Source organism: Schistocerca serialis, chromosome 5, assembly GCF_023864345.2.
Source record: "Schistocerca serialis cubense isolate TAMUIC-IGC-003099 chromosome 5, iqSchSeri2.2, whole genome shotgun sequence".
NCBI classification, from domain to species: Eukaryota; Metazoa; Arthropoda; class Insecta; order Orthoptera; family Acrididae; genus Schistocerca; species Schistocerca serialis.
Genome location: NC_064642.1, coordinates 412,266,448 through 412,283,454, shown reverse-complemented (window position 1 = coordinate 412,283,454; position 17,007 = coordinate 412,266,448). Strand labels below are relative to the sequence as shown.

Here is a 17,007-nt window from a genome sequence, read left to right as displayed (position 1 = left end):
AAGTCACAGCTGACCTTAAATAACGAAAAGTTTGAGGTCATCCACATGAGTACTAAAAGGAACTCACACTTCGGTTACGCGATAAATCAGTCTAATCTAAAAGCGTAAATTCAACTAAATACCTAGGTATTACAATTACGAACAACTTAAATTGGAAGGAACATATAGAAAATATTGTGGAGAAGGCTAACCAAAGACTGCGTTTTATTGGCAGGACAATTAGAACATGTAATAGACCTACTAAGAAGACTGCCTACACTACGCTTGCCCGTCCTCTTTTAGAATACTACTGCGCAATGTGGGATCCTTTACAGATAGGACTGACGGAGTGCATAGAAAAAGTTCAAAGAAAGGCAGTACGTTTTGTATTATCGCGAAATATGGGCGAGAGTGTCGCAGAAATGATACAGGATTTGGAATGGACATTATTAAAAGAAAGGCGTTTTTCGCTGCAACGGAATCTTCTCACGAGATTCCAATCACCAACTTTCTCCTTAGAATGCGAAAATATTTTGTTGACACCGGCGTACATAGGGAGGAACGATCACCAAGATAAAATAAGGGAAATCAGAGCTCGTACGGAAAGATATAGGTGTTCATTCTTTCCGCGCGCTATACGAGACTGGAATAATATAGACTTGTGAAGGTGGTTCGTTGAACCCTCTGTCAGGCATTTAAATGTGATTTGCAGAGTATCCATGTAAATGAAACATGTTTTCAAACGGCTGTAGCACGGAAACGGTACGTTTCCGGACATGGGTTCCGATTCAAAATATTATGTACTCACTCCCCTGTCGAAGTCCTGGAAGTTTGTAACGGGAATTTCCTGAAGTCCTTTATCTAGATAGGTTTTACCGTGGCTGTTATCGATATCGATTGAGACAACAAGTATACTGCCACTAATTACAATTTTATTTTATTTGCATAAGGTCAATAACCAATTCAAAAGCGTGTGGCGTCGAGGAAGGGAGGTCATACCGAGCTACGATTGTTGATGACCAATCAGGTGGTGAAACGCCGAAACAAGCTGGGCGAGACTTTAGGAATGCCGGTCGGCGCTTAGTGTGCACACTCGGGACACGGTTGCCCGTCGTCGGGCTATAAGTAGTGTTTTTCTGGCCGTTCCTTGCCTGCACCACCACCATCTGCTGGGCCGGAAGATGGGCCCCGGCCCGTGTAACGGTCGATCAATCCCTTGGCACAGCCGTAAAGAGTTCCCGCTCTTAGGGCCTCTCCGCCTCCGCTCTCTACACCGGCGAATGTTCAACCGCTGGTGCTCTCGGAACAACACAGCAACCTCTTTTTAGTTCTTCAGGTTCCCAATCGCAGCTCTGAGCACACCTCTCAAAAATGTAAATGGTAATTCGAAAACGTCTGCTAACTTACTGGGCTGCACATACAAAACTTGGTATTTTGAAAAGGAACGTGGTTCAGTGCCTCGTACCTCCCATCTCCGACTCTTGTGACGTCCGATAACAAGGTCCAGACTATGACAATTCCCGGCGTCGCACATTCCTCGCTGGAGCATCCAACCGCCGCGTCTCTCTAAAGATCGTGTTATCCTTTACTACATAGAAGTGCCTTGATTACGTACAATATAAAGCGCTATTGCGATGCACTTTGCTCCCTTAGCAGCCGCAATGCAACGCCTAACAGAATGGGGTAGCACTATGAACTAGCTTGCGGGTGGAACGGCCTTCAAATTCGGCTTCAAACTAAGTCCAACTACTTGGAATTTTCATGGTATCCATAAATCATTTAAGTAAATAAAGTAGTAAAGATGTTAATTTTAACGACTCTATGTAGAGTACACGGGTAAACAAACTATATCTTTGCTAAAACAAATAATTTAATTTAAAGTTATAAAACAAAAGTCAGAACACTCAATAAATACTATAATGACATTCCACTGAATGCCCAAGAATTACATGAAAGATAAACTTAGACTACACACACACACACACACACACACACACACACACACACACACACACACACACACACGCAGCGGTTTATAGGTGTGAAATATCTGATCAGATCCTTTTTGCGTTACATTGCGATCAGACAAAGTATGTGAATTTTTCCTTTGTTGAGAACCACAGTCATGACGAACATTTTGAATGACATTTCCGCCGCTTGACGGCAAATTTTTATTATTACTTTATTTCACACACTCGTAATTTCGACCTTGTAGCGACTTTCAGATACAAGGTGAAATATCGCAAAATGTCCGGCATGCCAGCATAACGTGTCAGCTTCGAAATAACATATCTGTTCTGCAATGTATCACGCAAAATAAAGAACGAATAAGTAAAATGATAAAGTTGAATTTTGAATTTTAATTGTGATGGGGCACATCAGATTGACTATAGCATAAGCAGGTCATACCCTAGTAGAATTTTAACATCAAGGTTCATGATGAAATCTTGCTGCGTCCACTAAACACATTACCTGCATTTTCAAATTCTTCTAAAAGGCAGGCTCAGATGTCGTCATTGGAGGGCGGAAGAGCTTTGTGACGTATGACCGTGCTTATATTAAACAGCAGTACACTAAATGATTTGCTTAACATGGGCAATGATGATCGGAGTTCGTAAAAGAAAACTTAGATGGCAGGTTCAACTTGTAAGAGACTTAACTCTACATCCGACAGCGCGCTAATGGCGCACAATGATCACGCCACGAAACCGTCCACTTCCAACTGTTTATTTAATTGGAGCACATAAACACAAATTTCAAATAATATTAGTAGAAGGAATAAATTACTTTGATAATAAACGAAAATATAGTTAAGTTCATTACGCTTACTATTAAGATGATGATTAGTGTTTTAGGGCGCACAACAAAGAGGTTATCAGCGCCCGACGCTTACTATTAATTTATAGAGAATAAATCATAAAGAACCTTTGCGGCTGGTACTCTGGAGACAAGAGAATAGGAAGGAAATGACTTAACTCACCACCTTTTTTTATTTACAAACAACAAGTTGAATGAAAATTGAGTATGGATGTGTTTAATTTCAGAGACATAAGTTCTGCTATAAACTTAAACAGTGATTCGTTATCGCTTATATAAACGACTGATCAAGCATATTAATACTTCGTTCTCACTATTTTATTCAAATAGACCGTTGGCATCTAAAGACTACATGTGAATTCGGCAAAGTAATATAGTTGAAAAGTGGCAGCAAACTGATCAAAGCAGCGGATTAGACGAGATTTCCAGACTTCTTTAGAGACGCTGCACAAACTGAGGCTGAGGAAGGACTGCCAAGGATATCCGCTGTGTCTATTTTGAAGGAACGATGCCAGCGTACACTCGCCTCCGCAACCGAGGTCGCGAACGAACGCCGGTTCGGTAGTGCGCTATTCGAAGGCAAGCCGGTTCGGTTTCTGGTGGTCGTAAACTTTCAGTGTCGGTATGTTCGTGGTAAGCGGAGGAGAGGTAGTGGCGTGACGTTTCTGAGAACTGCTTTTTGAGCCAATTTCCCGGATTAAACCACAAAACCCTCCTGAGTGTCTGATGAAGTGAGAGCATGTGACACTGTTGACTGATCCGTTCGTCGGATAGGGATGTTAAGCTGCCGGCCTGTGTGGCAGAGCGGTTCTAGGCGCTTCAGTCTGGAACCGCGCGACTGCTACGCTCGCAGGTTCGAATCCTGCCTCGGGCATGGATGTGTGTGATGTCCTTAGGTTAGTTAGGTTTAAGTAGTTCTAAGTTCTAGGGGACTGATGACCTCAGATGTTAAGTCCCATAGTGCTCAGAGCCATTTGTACCATGTGATGTTAAGATCGACGGTCCACGTGGTGCTCTTCGAGAGGTGTAGGCTATGTGCCGACACCGTGTTTCACCCTCTCCTTCCCATTCATCCGTAACAACACAAATGAAATTAAATGAGCGTGTGGCATTGATGGCCGGGAAGTTTGGCCGACGAGTGCAAGTCTCATTTCAGTCCACGCCACACTGGGCGACTTGCGTGCCGATGACGAGGATCAAAGTATGATGAGGACAACACAACACCCAGAACACGAGCGGAGAAAATCTCCAACCCTGTCGGGAATCAAACCCGGGCTCGTTTGCATGGGAGGCAAGCAAATTACGACCCAGCTAAGCAGTCGAACTGTAAGAACATAAAGCCAACGTTACACTGAACAGCCCGCATCTCGTGGTCGTGCGGTAGCGTTCTCGCTTCCCACGCCCGGGTTCCCGGGTTCGATTCCCGGCGGGGTCAGGGATTTTCTCTGCCTCGTGATGGCTGGGTGTTGTGTGCGATGTCTTTAGGTTAGTTAGGTTTAAGTAGTTCTAAGTTCTAGGGGACTTATGACCACAGCAGTTGAGTCCCATAGTGCTCAGAGCCATTTTTTTTTACACTGAACAAGCGCTGATCACCGTCTTCCACACGAAACAAACACTTGACACTTCATAACAGTCGTAGGAAGGCAATTGTAAACCACCTCTACTAGGACCTTGCCATGAGAGGAGATGCAGGATTCCTGCATGTGCTTCCCTACGTTCATTCTCTGAGTATGCGACTACTTTGACTTTTGATACCAACATCTGTCTTGAGCGATCCAGAAAAGTCTACATGTGGTTGAGCAGAGAGGGATTTGAAACACTGTCCTCTCGAATGAGAGTCCATTTGTCTGCAACATCTCCCTCGATGACATGTTTTATTCCATTCTGAAATCCTGTTTTACAGGATCAGCTTCCCATTACCGCGTAATATGGTGCACTGTAATGTACTAAAGCAGCTCTGTAATCCCTCTGTATAAGACCTAATTCATGAGACATCGAATACGAACAGTTAAGAAGGAGAATAATAATCGACACAGTTCGCATTTAATTGGTGTGTCAAAAATGAGAGGCGAATCACATCACCGCCCCTAATAAGGTGCGTTGTCCTACGAACTGCTGACATTGCTTCACGCGTCTGTGGCGATGATTTGTCACTCCTCAGTAAGATCAATCCACACTCCTGTTCAGAAGAAACAGAAGATTTTAAACGACTACAGACAGGGCTTTCATATTCATAGGACATATACATTAGTATGTTCTGCAGAAACGATAAGCATTTCAGTCATCTTAATTCAGCATGTGTCCTGTTGCCTAGCAGGCACAAGGTCCGCCATGGGCCCTGATAATTTTTTCTGTTTGTGATGGCATCGACGCGTATAAGGAGCGAATGGCATCCTGTGGTATAGCCATCCATGCTGCATTCCGATTCCAAAGTTCATGTGCGGTGGTTGGCATTGGGTCACAATACCCCATCCGTCGTTTCACCATATCCCACACACTTACGATTGGCGAAAAGTCTTGTGATCTGGCGGGCCAGGGCAAAAGGCTGGCATCCTGTGACACCAAGAAAGCACGTGCTTGTGCAGCAACATGTGGTAGTGCATTGGGTTGCACAAAAATGGCGTTTGGGCTGTTGTGCATAAAGGGTAGGGAAACAAGTAGCCGGATGTCATTCACACAGGCCAAACTGGGCATCGTGCCGTGGGCACATGCCATCTGAGATTTGTGGTTGTACCCAACAGCACCGCCCACCATAATTCCTTGAGTTGGTGCTGTATGACTTATGAAAATGCAGTCACGGTGATGCCGGCCCCCTGTCTGTGGCGAACCAAAATACGGCCATCATTTTGAAACAAACAGAATTTGGATCCGTCCGAAAGCACTACTGATGCCATTTCTGTCCCCATTGCCGTTGTTCCACATATCTTTGCCGCCTAGCATGTTTCTGCACACTCGTCAAAGATAGATGCAGTAGTGGACGACGCGCATGTAACCTATGCGGTAATAAATGGCGAAGGACTGTCACCCCAGATAGTGTACGATATGCTACACTGTTTCGCTGTTGCGCCAGAGGCGAGGAGGACGCAGACCTGTCCTGCAATCCATTCGGATGACGTGTCGATCTTCTGGGGGGTTGGTCTGGGTGGTGCGACATGACCGATCTCGTCATGCTCTATGGCTTTCCGTGAATCATCCTCCACACACCCGTTGCGCTACCGAAACATTTCGTCCCACACGAGCAGTAATTTCCTGGATGGATGCACCACATTCTCTCATGCCAATAATACGTCCTCTTTCAAATTTACTGATCCGACGGTACCGTTCGCGCATACATCTTCGAGCAATCCTGTGCGTCTGCTCAAGACACACTGATCCATTACCTTCAGTTTATGGCGACAATGAGAGCCGTAGACACATATTACCGGTAGGTGGTGTTGCGCCGCGATATCGAAGTTGACCTCGAACCCGTGGGCCGACATGGATCAAATGCTGATCATTACTGCAGAACACACTAAAGTACATGTCATGTCAACAGGAACCTCCTACCTCTAGTAGTTCAAGATGTACTGTTCTTTTTCCTGATCAAGAGTGTACATTCTTTGGAACAGCTGCAGGAGATATATCTTTCAGATGAATCACAGGAATGTTCGGCAGGATTTCAGTTGCGGTGATATGCTGTCCATGACATTCGAGTGATATTCTAACCAAATCATCTTTATATATATGTTGTTTTTTTTCTTGCGGGGATGCCCGAACGAACAGACACCACATATATAATTAATTAAGGTGGCAACGGCCTATGTTCCTCCAGTGCAGATGCACACCAAGCTCGCACTCTTACGGGAATCGACGAGATGCCGCGAGTAATGAGTCTAATGGGCAGTGGCACTACGTCAGTTGTGTGTAGTATAAGTTGAGGACTTGCTTCTGACGGGATATGTGCTAAGGTAGTAAGTATGGTTTGTGGTGCCCACTGTGTCCGGATGTCGTAATGTTGAGCACATCTGCCTAGTAAGCAAGACACCCAGGGTAGAATTCCAGTCCAGCACGAATTTTCAATTGGCTCCATTGATATAAACCACTGCCCACTGGCAGATAAATGTTTTTAATTCCATCGTGTCAAATGATCTTCACAGTAATGAATCTTGTCGATCGTCAATATTGTCTTTATTCGACAAAAATTTGCGTTCTGTATCCTGCCTTGAATTCAGCTCTTCTAAATTAAAACAGCTCTTCTAAATTAAAGAGCTGTGACAGAATTGTTTTGCGCTAAACTCAAAAAGGAGAATGTTTAAAGTTTAACACAACATACACACGGCACGACAGTTAACCTTCTTCCTCATTTCACCTCTCTTTTGACAGTACGTATTTCAGTGCCTAGATTGGAATACGATGCGCTTAAATTATTGTGTCGTACCCATGTGGTCACTTGCGTGATACTTCTGTTTACTCTGAGCATGTCGTATTTGTCAAAAACTAACTCAGAAATATTAGCTTCTCAACGTCAGAGAAATATTTCAATAATTAAGTTCTTCTTCAACGAGCCACCGTTGAAAACTATTATTACAGTTTTAAGTTTCATATATTTTGATTTATTGCTCTAAATTTAACCGTCTTGTGAAATGTGGGTGTGTCGATAATACACTAGATCGGTTTGTTTAGAAACTTTTGGTACAGATGCAGCAGCAAATTTTAAGTCTATTGTTACACATTTCACGTATCAAGTGCGGCATCAAAATTGTCGTTCCTTATTTCTACGTTCACTATATCATCTACTATGCCAAGAAACAGTACACTTTCGTATCTGTTGCCACTAAATGTATGGTATCTTATTCCTCTGGTGCATATATTATATTTCAGCTATAATATTTCATTGTTCGACGTTCGGCTGTCGTGACTGATTCTGGTTTTGCACATGAATGTCCCATATAACTCAAGATGTTATCACAGTCCAGTGCCGCTACCCCGGGAAACTAAGAGGTGATGTAGAAAAGTTAGTGGTCAAGCAGACTTTCTGCATCCTATTTGTCAGAGCCATTTATTCGCTAGGCAATCCATTCTTCATGCCAACATGGGCCTAAATATACACGCGGCGTAATTTTTCATCCATAATTGCCCGCATTTGCACACAGATCTTTTGAAGCTGGAGTTGGCGAGATATTTGTAGAGGATATCTGGCCGTGGTGCATTCAGTTTGTAATAGCATTCCTCATTTTTCGTATTTCAAGCAGAACACTTTATAGGGACGTTGAGTTCCACAGGAAATTCTGTGCTCCTTCAAGCTGTTTAATAATAGACACAGTAGCATTCCTGTAAATTCTACGACATAATAAAAATCTACAGATTCACAGAAAAGTATTTACATTACGTACAAATTCCGTACGCCAGAGTGTACGCTTCACGGTGGATGGTCTTTTATACCAACACTACCCGCGCCCTGCCCTGTTTAGTTCACATATTCAGTGAGGGAGAAATTACCATCTATTTCGTTAAAAGTCGTAACATCTTTTATGTAATTCCCATGATTATTATACGAAAACTACGATGGAAGTAGTAGAACTGACAAAATCTACCTGAAATATTTATTATATAAATTCATCCAACAAATTACGTGTGATTCTGGTCTAATTTAGTTCCCACTTATCAGCCACTGTGATTTGCCATATGCAATGCAAAATGGCCCTTTCTGCTTTGTACGTAAAGGCAAAACATTGGTAACTCGTCAGCGAATAACTTGTCGATCCTTTCCTTCATGACTCAGTCTTGCATTTCAGTGATATTTGTACGTTTTAAGGTATTGAGAGCAATATACAGTTGTACGCTGCATGTAATGTATTGGTCATGAAGGGCGCCGATACTATTAACAATTGGCAAATATTGTCAACAGAATTCCTCGATTGGAAACATTTGTGGAGACCTTTCCTGGCGGATGTACATCACATGTAAGGTCCCTTGACGCCAATAAAGAAACTATGAAGATAATATCAGAAAGCCATAAAAATTCGCATGTCGCACTATAATCTTTGTGCAATTACACATTCGGAAAAATGCTAAGAAACGGATTATTTTACCCAGGAAGCTGCAATAAGATCTTTTATGTCGAAGTGTGGATTCACTCCTATACAGTTCCCCAACTTACCTGAACTATATTCAGCAGCAATTTTTATATAGTCGCCATGTGATCTTATATTTCTGGTGACATATCATTTCAATAGTAAATCCAGGAAATAATTGTATCTGACGTATAACAAAGAAGACTTCGTCATCCTGAGAAAGACTTTGTAGTGCCTATATAAAAACCTAAGAGTTTTCCAAATTAATTGTGTGACTTTGCAATATACAACTTTCTTGGTCTAGCGATTGTTGTATGGAATATCGTCAATTTACTGTAGTGGAGATAACCTGCGATAATCTAGTACTTGACATTTCACGTCCGCCCTTCTTTTGGCACTATGGTAAACATGGCAACCGTTTCTGGTGGAGAGTTATTACAGTCATTGTCTTAGCATACTGAATAACAATTTTGTAGTTTCCCTAGACCTCTCGATGCGCGTACCAGGATTGTCTCTTAAACTAAGCCAGAGCCAGTTTCATTCCACTCCCTGCCCCATTTTGATCACATGCATCCTCTCTAACAATCTCAACGTCATGGGAAGCTAACCTCTATCCTGCCTTCCTCCGATATGATCTTCCAAAGTGTGCGGCAAAGTATAGCATTCACGTAATGTGGTTGCGAAGGCCAACGCCTTCTCCGTAGATTAGCACAAAACGCTACCTGCTCTACTCATTCTGTTGCCAAGCATACCTAAACTGATGCTTACGATCATTCAGTAGCTGTAACGAATGTTACTCTCGGCAGCGGACGATAAGTAACCATTTTTCCCTTTTCAGGATTCGCTCTTAAATCTGTCTTGTTACTAATTGACAATGTGTGAGCCAGGGCGAAGGAATGTGGCTAATATTTCATTAGAAACAGGAAGCAATATTAGGGTTTAACATCCCGTATTTCATAAATACAACAAACTCATTCTCAGTTTGATTTCAACGCATGTCAAGCTGTTGTTTCATCTCACGATACCCGATTATTTGTCAGTTATTTGACTGAATTTTTCTGAAGTTGAAGAATTCTACCTATGCTGATATCCGTAATTAACGGCAGTGTTTTCGCTTACCTGAATAATTTATTTATGCTTTGGCAATCTATAATGCAGACCTTAGACAATTAAAGAAGTACCAGAAACTGTACATTTGATTTTGTGCGTGTTCTCAGAAATAAGCTACGAGAAAAATCAAATTTCTTAGTCTCCTCCATTATTTGTTTCTTTACTTCATATTTTTGGTGCAAAAGTAAGACAATAGTAAAAAAGTTGACCAGGTGCGAATAGGACTCGCACACCGAGTGTTCCGTACAAAATTAATTACGTGTGTAAACAGTTCATCCATCCTGGGGTCGAGAGTGTCGAAGACTTTTGCCTGTTATCAGTATTCATACTGGCAAGATATCGTTCCAGGAATTCCAAGACTGTCGAGAATATTGTAATTTTGATTTTAAAGTCGGATAACAGATGACAAAAGAAATAATTTTTCCGTATGATATAATCATAAATTAGCAACTTTCCTTTTTTTTCAGTTTGGATGTACCGTGAAACCTTGTATCTTGCCAAATTTCATGATTCTAGGCCGACGGAGAGTATCCAAGAGGTTTTGATGAGTCAGTTTCCGAGTGTCAAAAATCGTGACAAATGGACGTATCTTTTGATTACACTGACTTACATTATTCAGTTTTTTACACCGCGGAAAGACAACAAATTTTAGCATGTCAAGTAAATTTCAACTTGATATACCCACCCGTTCCTGCGAAAAAGGGATCTTCCACAGACGGATGGGCGGACAGATAAACAATCACATAACAAGTGACACAAATAAGTGATATAAGTATAAAATAACAATATTCGGTTTTTCCTATAGTTGCACCATAAAACATAGCTTGCTGCCAAATTTCATGAGTGCACTGACTTAGCTTTAAATTTTTTGCACACCAAGGGACCCTAGACTTCAGTATGTAACATAAATTTCAACTCGATATAATTACCATTTCCTGAGAAAATGGGTTTTTGACAGACAGACAGATGGACGGACAACAGAATGATCCTATAAAGGTTCCTTTTTTTACTGATTGAGGTACGATACCAAAAGCAAAAAACAATTGTCTGTAGAAAGGAGCATTTGGGTTTATTGTCTTGAAGACTAACAGATCATTTGACGTGGAAACTACTTGTGATAAGAGAGTTTATTTTTTAATGCGTCCATTCGCTCGAAACAGAATATTTCCACTTTGGACAGTACACAAAGCGTATGTTTGTTTACTTTTCACAATTATTAATCTCTTCGTGTAAGACGTTATGTACTGAAATAAATGTCTTTCCATACATAAATCTGAAGATGAGTTCATGTGTAAAGGAAGATAGGGAGGAAAAGCAAAACCAAGATAAAGTAAAAGACTACGAATCATCCAAGCAAATAATAACTAATTATGTCGTTTCTAAAACAAAAAATATATTGAATGGTGTCAGATATATAAGATCAGCAGTTGTCACACACATGTATTATGTTGAAGAGCTGCTCGATCTGTGACATGTTCCTTTAATAAGTGCTCATCAATCTCCAGTGGAGATGTCGTAGAAAGTGGATAGTCTTAAAACTCCGAGAGCTTACAGCCCTCGACGACTCATTTCATAAATTACTGGCTACCGTGTTGTGAGTACAACTGTAAAAACTGATTAATTCGGACTTGAGCGAAGAAGTTTCGACAGTCGTTCCATCTGGAAATGGAAATGAAAACCTGTTAAAATAATGTTGGTAGATTATGCACCCTCCACCGCATACTGATTGAGTTTGAGAAGTACAGAGATAGGAAGAACAGCCGTACGCTGAATGTTTTAGAAATCACGATCAGCTGCCCAGAAAAATACCTGAATGCAAAATACTGAAATGTAAGCTGTAACGTGGGCCAGTACAAAAAATCTGGTGGCGTTTGAGAAACCTTCTTATATCCAGCATTATAATGTTGCTAATAGTATAAAGCAGAGAAATAACAGTTTACAACTACTAACCGACTAAACACTAAACTGTATCTCAACCATTACCAAAGCAGTGGCCAAACTTCTTTTCACTGGTAGAATATGCAGAAAATACAGCCAGTCTACAAAGGAGACGCTGACGAAATGACTCATGCGAGACATAGTAAAATATTGTTCAAGGTTGTTGGACCCACATCGGACAGAAAGACCAGGAGATAACGCATGTATAGAAAGAAGGGAAGGAGGCATGAATGGTCACAGGTTTGCTTGGCTGAAAGCCTATACTGGCAGACGCTTCAAGGCAGACATTAATACAAAAAGTATCAAGGACCAGCACTCCTCTCGTAGGGACCTCGAAAGCAAGATTAGACTAATTGCTGCGCACACAAAAGCATTTAAGCAGTCATTATTCGTGCGTTTCTTACGTGAATGGAACGAAATGAAACCGTAACACTTGCACTGCAGTTCACGTTGGTTTCCAGAGTATGGATGTAGATGTAAATAAAAATTTATGCGCTTTTTTAATAAAGGCTGATTTCAAAGTTGACTCAAATACTTATAAAAGCTCGTGTAGCTTGTAGATATTCTCCGGTAATCACGTTATTACAGACGACAGTGGTCTGTTCAATTTTTGCATATCTCAGAAAAGAGAACTTGTGCAATCACGTCGATTTGTGCAACTGAAGAAGATATGTTTGGTGTTTTCCTCTTCACGAAATCAACCCAGAGGTGACGGCGTAAGAGTGTAATATTCCTTGAAGCAGCAATGGTCAAAGCTCAGCTGTCTGCTGCTGTTCCTAAGATTTTTGACTGTCGGTAGTAGCAATACCGGGAAAGCATTAATAGCGAAGAATGTATCTGTGCATCATCTCTTCCCTTACATCATTACGACAGTTAGTTTATGTCCTGAACTTCCAGCAAAGCTCTCAATTTTTTTCGACAGCGTTCAAGAAATAAGCTACGTAAACACTAATATTTGTAGATATGCAGATATTTGTTAGCCATACAAGATGGCGTCAACGTGCCAAACGTCTCATAGATTACGGGAGATACTGAAAAAATTTTTTTTACAAATAAACACGGAAAGGGGTGAGCTTTCTTGGCATGGTTGTTACTCTTGTTTAAGTAACTAAATGTTGAGGTAAACAAGAATTTCGGAAATGGTTCAAATGGCTCTGAGCACTATGGAACTTAACATCTATGGTCATCAGTCCCCTAGAACTTAGCACTACTTAAAACTAACGGCATCACACAACACCCAGTCATCACGAAGCAGAGAAAATCCCTGACCCCGCCGGGAATTGAACCCGGACTGCGGACTTCGGAAATGAAACCATTTATTTTTTACTAGTAATGTTTGACAGATATTTTGAAGATATTAAGCATTTTATTGTATCCATTCAAAACTGTAGCAGAAAACTGCTGGTAAATATGCTAAAGTAAGAGCCGTATAATGCCAGCAGAGCGCGAGCGTTCTTTCAGCAGTCTCTCAGTGTAAACATGGGATAATGGGGCGAAATCTGCGATATACTACCAGTCTTCCGCCTCTCAGCTGGCACCTTAGACAGGCTATTTTTGCGAAAGAGTTTATGGCGAAGCATTGACATGCGCTATACGCCTGTATTATTTTCAAGAATTCCGTTAGCAGAAGTTCGGGGTCTAATTAGAAAAAAAATTATTTTTTCTGTGTCTTGGTATGCCATAAAAGTTACAAGTATTACTCGTACGACCAAACTACAAATCCCTATCACTTTTTGCTTCTAAATCTTGAACCATTTGAGAATCGTTGGGCATGTCCACGCTATGTAAGATATTTTGCGTAAGCAAAGCACGTTACTTTTTGTCCGCAAGAGGCATTAGGCGCAATCGTTTCTGGGAGGTGTAATATTCAAATAGTGCATCAACATCACATTTCTGTGTCTGTTAATTTCTTGTTGCACGCAAGCGAAGGGTAAGAAAACCGCATAAGTGGTAATAAATGCCTTTAAGTTTCCGTGTAACATCTCACTCAATATTCCGTAACTACGATCTATTTAGAACAGAAATTTTCAGTCCAGATAGAAACAGTTATTTATTTAGTTATTTATTTATTAATTCTAGTAATCGACTTCAGACGAAAGTGTCCACCTTTAGACCAATAGTTCTATAAAATCTGACTTCTCCGCATTTGACGAATTTCGAACTGGATCCGTAGCAGCAACAATTCAGCACCATTCCTGTGGTAGCATCACGTGACTATTTCCGTTTGATATTGTCCACTTGCGCAGTACACCGTGTTGACTCCTTATAAATTTATACGAACTTTATTTACAGCGAAGCTACCTAAACAATGCGGTATTTCACATAAAATCGCTATGTAATAATTTACTGTAATGCATCGTGAGTACTTTTTACCAAACATACAAAAATGGTGAATGGCAGCAACAAATTTAGTTACATTGAAAAGAAACCGCCGGTTTTACAGCCGCAGAACAGCAAACTATTTTTTTAATAAGTAATTATTAGTCAGAAGTGTGATGCTAGAACGTAGACTGTAAACAAACAAACTATATAACATTGCTTGTGTGCTCCAAAAATGGAACTGCATTTGAACTAGATTGAGAATTTTAAAGTTGGTGCTTGTAAACTGTTACTCTCCTTGCTCCGGTTTTCGTGTAAAACTCAGCTTACGGTTTTCCCACTCGATACTTTGCAAATAAAAGATACAGGAGACTACACACATTTCGCATCGCTAAATCTCCAAACGACGTTTGACTTCGTGCCTCGTAGTCGTCTGACACCAATCTACTATAATCTGCAGTATTTTTGTACCCTGTATAAGGGGCTGGCGCACTTTTTTACTGACAGAATTCAGTACATTACATTTAGAACGAGAGAGATCATTAAAACATCCCCAAGAAAAGCGAAGTATGACATTTATTATTCTGATCTGATGATGGATTTCTTTTATCCTCCAACAACAAAAAGAAGTTCAGCACGATTTAGACAGATGTAGTTAGTGCAATGAATAACAGCTTGCTTTCAGTGTTAACAGCTGTAAGACACTGAGCACGAATAGTAGAGAAAATTCGGTTGCTTTTCAGTACGCTTCTTAATCATTTTCTTCGGTAATTAGTCACATCAGGGGATAAAGTTTCGGAGTTAACTGAAATGAGTCGACCATACAACATAAATTATGGTGAGAACCAAAACGACTTAGACTAATTAGATGAATCCCGGTGAAGCATAGAGCGCTAGAATCGGCGTGTGGGACTCTACTACAAATATTGTACAACCTCTGTTGTATGTTGTTTTGTTGAACGAGCGTAACAGTACAATAACAGAGGAGGGAGTATTTACATTGATTAGCCAGAACATGATGACCTCCTACCTGATAGCCGGTATGTCCACCTTTTGTCACGGCCGGCCGCGGTGGCCGAGCGGTTCTAGGCGCTTCAGTCTGGAACCGCGCGACTGCTACGGTCGCAGGTTCGAATCCCTCCTCGGGCATGAATGTGTGTGATGTCCTTTGGTTAGTTAGGTTTAAGCAGTTCTAAGTTCTAGGGGTTGATGACCTCAGATGTTAAGTCCCATAATGCTCAGAGTCATTTGAACCACCTTTGCCACGGATAAATGGCGGTGACGCCTCGGACACGGAAGTAATGTGACCTTGGTAGGTCGCTACAGGGAGTTGACACCACGTCTAGACACACAAGTCACCTAAACAGTTTTTGATGCTGCTGAGCAACAGTCGTACAATAACTTTAAATGAAAACACTGTATTGTTGTTTATTTAATTACGACTCAGGTTTCGGCCTTTTATGTCATTTTCAAGAGATTTAGTTTAGGCCATGAACGTATATTGCAGGACATCGAGCTAAAAATTGGCCATAAATTGTGAAAAACATTCGCTCCCCACGAAACGCCAGTTATAAAATCTTTTTTTTTTTTTTTTTTTTTTTTTGCATTTGGCATTTAATCGGCCATAAACTAAGAAAAACATTCGCTCCCCACGAAATGCCAGACGTAAATAAATGAACCGGGAGCGAATATTTTTCTCAATTTGTGACCTATTTTGAGCTTCATATCCTGCAATATATGTTAATGACGTAAACTCAATCACACATTTTTCTCAATTTATGACCTATTTTGAGCTTGATATCCTGCAATATATGTTAATGACGTAAACTCAATCACTTCAAAATGGCATAAAATACGGAAACCTCGGTCGTAATTAAATAAACAACAAAAACTGTCAAATGGCGATGTGTTCATGTAAAAACAAGTCACGTAATTACCATAAATTTTTGGGGAGGGAGCCGATGAGCTCGAATGCTACATTCAGTAACATCCCAGATGTGTTAGATCGGGCCCGCATCTCGTGGTCGTGCGGTAGCGTTCTCGCTTCCCACGCCCGGGTTCCCGGGTTCGATTCCCGGCGGGGTTCAGAGATTTTCTCTGCCTCGTGATGGCTGGGTGTTGTGTGCTGTCCTTAGGTTAGTTAGGTTTAAGTAGTTCTAAGTTCTAGGGGACTGATGACCATAGATGTTAAGTCCCATAGTGCTCAGAGCCATTTGAACCATTTGTTAGATCGGGTTCAAGTCTGGTGAGTTGGGGGCCCAGCGCATCAACTGGAATTCGCTACTGTTTTCTTCGAACCACTCAATCACCCTCCTAGTCTGGTTCAAAATGGTTGAAATGGCTCTGAGCACTATTGGACTTATCTGAGGTCATCAGTCCCCTAGAACTTAGAACTACTTAAACCTAACTAAGCTAAGGACATCACACAACACATCCATGCGCGAGGCAGGATTCGAACCTGCGACCGTAGCGGTCGCGCAGCTCCAGACTGTAGCGCCTAGAACCGCTCGGCCACTCTGGCCGGCTCCTGGTCTGGTGACATGGCGCATTGCCTAGATGATAAATGTCACTGTCGTCGGGAAACATGATCCTCATGAAGGGGTTTACGTGTGTAAACTCACCGTTACCGATAACACATGCACTGGGCGCGTGTCTGACTAGCAGTCATTTCTCACCAGGCGACGCCGCTGTCGCCTGGGCGGGTTTATATCGATAAAAGGCAGATGGATAAAATGTTCCGGCTGATCAGTGTATGTTGGCACACGTGCAGATCTATTTGTTCCTCCCCACA

General features: G+C 41.5%; 1 protein-coding gene across 1 annotated transcript in view; it reads left to right on the top strand.

Moving 5' to 3' along the window:
- The window catches only part of LOC126481974 (forkhead box protein F2-like), a 258,865-nt gene that overhangs the window by 69,935 nt on the left and 171,923 nt on the right, over positions 1–17,007 (top strand). The gene's annotated exons all lie outside the window — the stretch shown is intronic.